This window comes from Rhipicephalus microplus, chromosome 6, assembly GCF_043290135.1.
Source record: "Rhipicephalus microplus isolate Deutch F79 chromosome 6, USDA_Rmic, whole genome shotgun sequence".
NCBI classification, from domain to species: Eukaryota; Metazoa; Arthropoda; class Arachnida; order Ixodida; family Ixodidae; genus Rhipicephalus; species Rhipicephalus microplus.
This window is the reverse complement of record NC_134705.1, coordinates 23,057,264-23,063,263: the sequence shown is the minus strand read 5'-3', so window position 1 is coordinate 23,063,263 and position 6,000 is coordinate 23,057,264.

The following is a 6,000-nucleotide window of genomic DNA, read 5'->3' as shown; positions in this document are numbered from 1 at the left end:
AACACAATATTATTGAGATATAACAGACAGTAATTCAAAGGAGTGTACAGGGGAAGCTATTAGAACCAATGGAATGTAAATAAGAAGAAAGAAAAGTGGATGAAAAAATTACCAGCTGTGAGCAGGAATCGAACCTACGACCTTCGAATAACGCGTTCGATGCTCTAACCACTGAGCTATCACAGCGGCCCTCCCTCCATCCACTTTTTGGGGTTTATATGTGAATTTAGAAGTAGGAGTGACAGTCAGCGCCATCTATAAGCCAAACAACGAGCGTGAAAACACTCTTATTCGCATGTTTGGCGTCACGTAGCACGTGAACTTATGAGCGGGCAGCTGATTAATTGTCCCTCTTATACAACATAAACACACCAAGTCTGCCAGTACGAGACCCTCGTTCAATGAAATAAGGGAGAGAAGTGTATACCTAAGGGCTCGTATTTCCGTGTTTTAACACAATATTAATGAGATATAACAGACAGTAATGCCAAGGAGTGTACTGGGGAAGCTATTAGAACCAATGGAATGTAAATAAGAAGAAAGAAGAAAGAAAAGTGGATGAAAAAATTACCAGCTGTGAGCAGGAATCGAACCTACGACCTTCGAATAACGCGTTCGATGCTCTAACCACTGAGCTATCACAGCGGCCCTCCCTCCATCCACTTTTTGGGGTTTATATGTGAATTTAGAAGTAGGAGTGACAGTCAGCGCCATCTATAAGGCAAACAACGAGCATGAAAACACTCTTATTCGCATGTTTGGCGTCACGTAGCACGTGAACTTATTATGAGCGGGCAGCTGATTAATTGTCCCTCTTATACAACATAAACACACCAAGTCTGCCAGTACGAGACCCTCGTTCAATGAAATAAGGGAGAGAAGTGTATACCTAAGGGCTCGTATTTCCGTGTTTTAACACAATATTAATGAGATATAACAGACAGTAATGCCAAGGAGTGTACAGGGGAAGCTATTAGAACCAATGGAATGTAAATAAGAAGAAAGAAGAAAGAAAAGTGGATGAAAAAGTTAGCAGCTGTGAGCAGGAATCGAACCTACGACCTTCGAATAACGCGTTCGATGCTCTAACCACTGAGCTATCACAGCGGCCCTCCCTCCATCCACTTTTTGGGGTTTATATGTGAATTTAGAAGTAGGAGTGACAGTCAGCGCCATCTATAAGCCAAACAACGAGCGTGAAAACACTCTTATTCGCATGTTTGGCGTCACGTAGCACGTGAACTTATTATGAGCGGGCAGCTGATTAATTGTCCCTCTTATACAACATAAACACACCAAGTCTGCCAGTACGAGACCCTCGTTCAATGAAATAAGGGAGAGAATTGTATACCTAAGGGCTCGTATTTTCGTGTTTTAACACAATATAATGAGATATAACAGACAGTAATGCCAAGGAGTGTACAGGGGAAGCTATTAGAACCAATGGAATGTAAATAAGAAGAAAGAAGAAAGAAAAGTGGATGAAAAAATTACCAGCTGTGAGCAGGAATCGAACCTACGACCTTCGAATAACGCGTTCGATGCTCTAACCACTGAGCTATCACAGCGGCCCTCCCTCCATCCACTTTTTGGGGTTTATATGTGAATTTAGAAGTAGGAGTGACAGTCAGCGCCATCTATAAGCCAAACAACGAGCGTGAAAACACTCTTATTCGCATGTTTGGCGTCACGTAGCACGAGAACATATTATGAGCGGGCAGCTGATTAATTGTCCCTCTTATACAACATAAACACACCAAGTCTGCCAGTACGAGACCCTCGTTCAATGAAATAAGGGAGAGAAGTGTATACCTAAGGGCTCGTATTTCCGTGTTTTAACACAATAATAATGAGATATAACAGACAGTAATGCCAAGGAGTGTACAGGGGAAGCTCTTAGAACCAATGGAATGTATATAAGAAGAAAGAAGAAAGAAAAGTGGATGAAAAAATTACCAGCTGTGAGCAGGAATCGAACCTACGACCTTCGAATAACGCGTTCGATGCTCTAACCACTGAGCTATCACAGCGGCCCACCCTCCATCCACTTTTTAAGGGTTTATATGTGAATTTAGAAGTAGGAGTGACAGTCAGCGCCATCTATAAGCCAAACAACGAGCGTGAAAACACTCTTATTCGCATGTTTGGCGTCACGTAGCACGTGAACTTATTATGAGTGGGCAGCTGTATAATTGTCCCTCTTATACAACATAAACACACCAAGTCTGCCAGTACGAGACCCTCGTTCAATGAAATAAGGGAGAGAAGTGTATACCTAAGGGCTCGTATTTCCGTGTTTTAACACAATATTAATGAGATATAACAGACAGTAATGCCAAGGAGTGTACAGGAGAAGCTATTAGAACCAATGGAATGTAAATAAGAAGAAAGAAGAAAGAAAAGTGGATGAAAAAATTACCAGCTGTGAGCAGGAATCGAACCTACGACCTTCGAATAACGCGTTCGATGCTCTAACCACTGAGCTATCACAGCGGCCCTCCCTCCATCCACTTTTTGGGGTTTATATGTGAATTTAGAAGTAGGAGTGACAGTCAGCGCCATCTATAAGCCAAACAACGAGCGTGAAAACACTCTTATTCGCATGTTTGGCGTCACGTAGCACGTGAACTTATGAGCGGGCAGCTGATTAATTGTCCCTCTTATACAACATAAACACACCAAGTCTGCCAGTACGAGACCCTCGTTCAATGAAATAAGGGAGAGAAGTGTATACCTAAGGGCTCGTATTTCCGTGTTTTAACACAATATTAATGAGATATAACAGACAGTAATGCCAAGGAGTGTACAGGGGAAGCTATTAGAACCAATGGAATGTAAATAAGAAGAAGGAAGAAGAAAAGTGGATGAAAAAATTACCAGCTGTGAGCAGGAATCGAACCTACGACCTTCGAATAACGCGTTCGATGCTCTAACCACTGAGCTATCACAGCGGCCCTCCCTCCATCCACTTTTTGGGGTTTATATGGGAATTTAGAAGTAGAAGTGACAGTCAGCGCCATCTATAAGCCAAACAACGAGCATGAAAACACTCTTATTCGCATGTTTGGCGTCACGTAGCACGTGAACTTATTATGAGCGGGCAGCTGATTAATTGTCCCTCTTATACAACATAAACACACCAAGTCTGCCAGTACGAGACCCTCGTTCAATGAAATAAGGGAGAGAAGTGTATACCTAAGGGCTCGTATTTCCGTGTTTTAACGCAATATTAATGAGATATAACAGACAGTAATGCCAAGGAGTGTACAGGGGAAGCTATTAGAACCAATGGAATGTAAATAAGAAGAAAGAAGAAAGAAAAGTGGATGAAAAAATTAGCAGCTGTGAGCAGGAATCGAACCTACGACCTTCGAATAACGCGTTCGATGCTCTAACCACTGAGCTATCACAGCGGCCCTCCCTCCATCCACTTTTTGGGGTTTATATGTGAATTTAGAAGTAGGAGTGACAGTCAGCGCCATCTATAAGCCAAACAACGAGCGTGAAAACACTCTTATTCGCATGTTTGGCGTCACGTAGCACGTGAACTTATTATGAGCGGGCAGCTGATTAATTGTCCCTCTTATACAACATAAACACACCAAGTCTGCCAGTACGAGACCCTCGTTCAATGAAATAAGGGAGAGAAGTGTATACCTAAGGGCTCGTATTTCCGTGTTTTAACACAATATTAATGAGATATAACAGACAGTAATGCCAAGGAGTGTACAGGGGAAGCTCTTAGAACCAATGGAATGTATATAAGAAGAAAGAAGAAAGAAAAGTGGATGAAAAAATTACCAGCTGTGAGCAGGAATCGAACCTACGACCTTCGAATAACGCGTTCGATGCTCTAACCACTGAGCTATCACAGCGGCCCTCCCTCCATCCACTTTTTAAGGGTTTATATGTGAATTTAGAAGTAGGAGTGACAGTCAGCGCCATCTATAAGCCAAACAACGAGCGCGAAAACACTCTTATTCGCATGTTTGGCGTCACGTAGCACGTGAACTTATTATGAGTGGGCAGCTGATTAATTGTCCCTCTTATACAACATAAACACACCAAGTCTGCCAGTACGAGACCCTGGTTCAATGAAATAAGGGAGAGAAGTGTAAACCCAAGGGCTCGTATTTCCGTGTTTTAACACAATAATAATGAGATATAACAGACAGTAATGCCAAGGAGTGTACAGGAGAAGCTATTAGAACCAATGGAATGTAAATAAGAAGAAAGAAGAAAGAAAAGTGGATGAAAAAATTACCAGCAGTGAGCAGGAATCGAACCTACGACCTTCGAATAACGCGTTCGATGCTCTAACCACTGAGCTATCACAGCGGCCCTCCCTCCATCCACTTTTTGGGGTTTATATGTGAATTTAGAAGTAGGAGTGACAGTCAGCGCCATCTATAAGCCAAACAACGAGCATGAAAACACTCTTATTCGCATGTTTGGCGTCACGTAGCACGTGAACTTATTATGAGCGGGCAGCTGATTAATTGTCCCTCTTATACAACATAAACACACCAAGTCTGCCAGTACGAGACCCTCGTTCAATGAAATAAGGGAGAGAAGTGTATACCTAAGGGGTCGTATTTCCGTGTTTCAACACAATATTAATGAGATATAACAGACAGTAATGCCAAGGAGTGTACAGGGGAAGCTATTAGAACCAATGGAATGTAAATAAGAAGAAAGAAGAAAGAAAAGTGGATGAAAAAATTACCAGCTGTGAGCAGGAATCGAACCTACGACCTTCGAATAACGCGTTCGATGCTCTAACCACTGAGCTATCACAGCGGCCCTCCCTCCATCCACATTTTGGGGTTTATATGTGAATTTAGAAGTAGGAGTGACAGTCAGCGCCATCTATAAGCCAAACAACGAGCGTGAAAACACTCTTATTCGAATGTTTGGCGTCACGTAGAACGTGAACTTATTATGAGCGGGCAGCTGATTAATTGTCCCTCTTATACAACATAAACACACCAAGTCTGCCAGTACGAGACCCTCGTTCAATGAAATAAGGGAGAGAAGTGTATACCTAAGGGCTCGTATTTCCGTGTTTTAACACAATATTAATGAGATATAACAGACAGTAATGCCAAGGAGTGTACAGGGGAAGCTATTAGAACCAATGGAATGTAAATAAGAAGAAAGAAGAAAGAAAAGTGGATGAAAAAATTAGCAGCTGTGAGCAGGAATCGAACCTACGACCTTCGAATAACGCGTTCGATGCTCTAACCACTGAGCTATCACAGCGGCCCTCCCTCCATCCACTCTTTGGGGTTTATATGTGAATTTAGAAGTAGGAGTGACGGTCAGCGCCATCTATAAGCCAAACAACGAGCGTGAAAACACTCTTATTCGCATGTTTGGCGTCACGTAGCACGTGAACTTATTGTGAGCGGGCAGCTGAATAATTGTCCCTCTTATACAACATAAACACACCAAGTCTGCCAGTACGAGACCCTCGTTCAATGAAATAAGGCAGAGAAGTGTATACCTAAGGGCTCGTATTTCCGTGTTTTAACACAATATTAATGAGATATAACAGACAGTAATGCCAAGGAGTGTACAGGGGAAGCTATTAGAACCAATGGAATGTAAATAGGAAGAAAGAAAAGTGGATGAAAAAATTACCAGCTGTGAGCAGGAATCGAACCTACGACCTTCGAATAACGCGTTCGATGCTCTAACCACTGAGCTATCACAGCGGCCCTCCCTCCATCCACTTTTTGGGGTTTATATGTGAATTTAGAAGTAGGAGTGACAGTCAGCGCCATCTATAAGCCAAACAACGAGCGTGAAAACACTCTTATTCGCATGTTTGGCGTCACGTAGCACGTGAACTTATGAGCGGGCAGCTGATTAATTGTCCCTCTTATACAACATAAACACACCAAGTCTGCCAGTACGAGACCCTCGTTCAATGAAATAAGGGAGAGAAGTGTATACCTAAGGGCTCGTATTTACGTGTTTTAACACAATATTAATGAG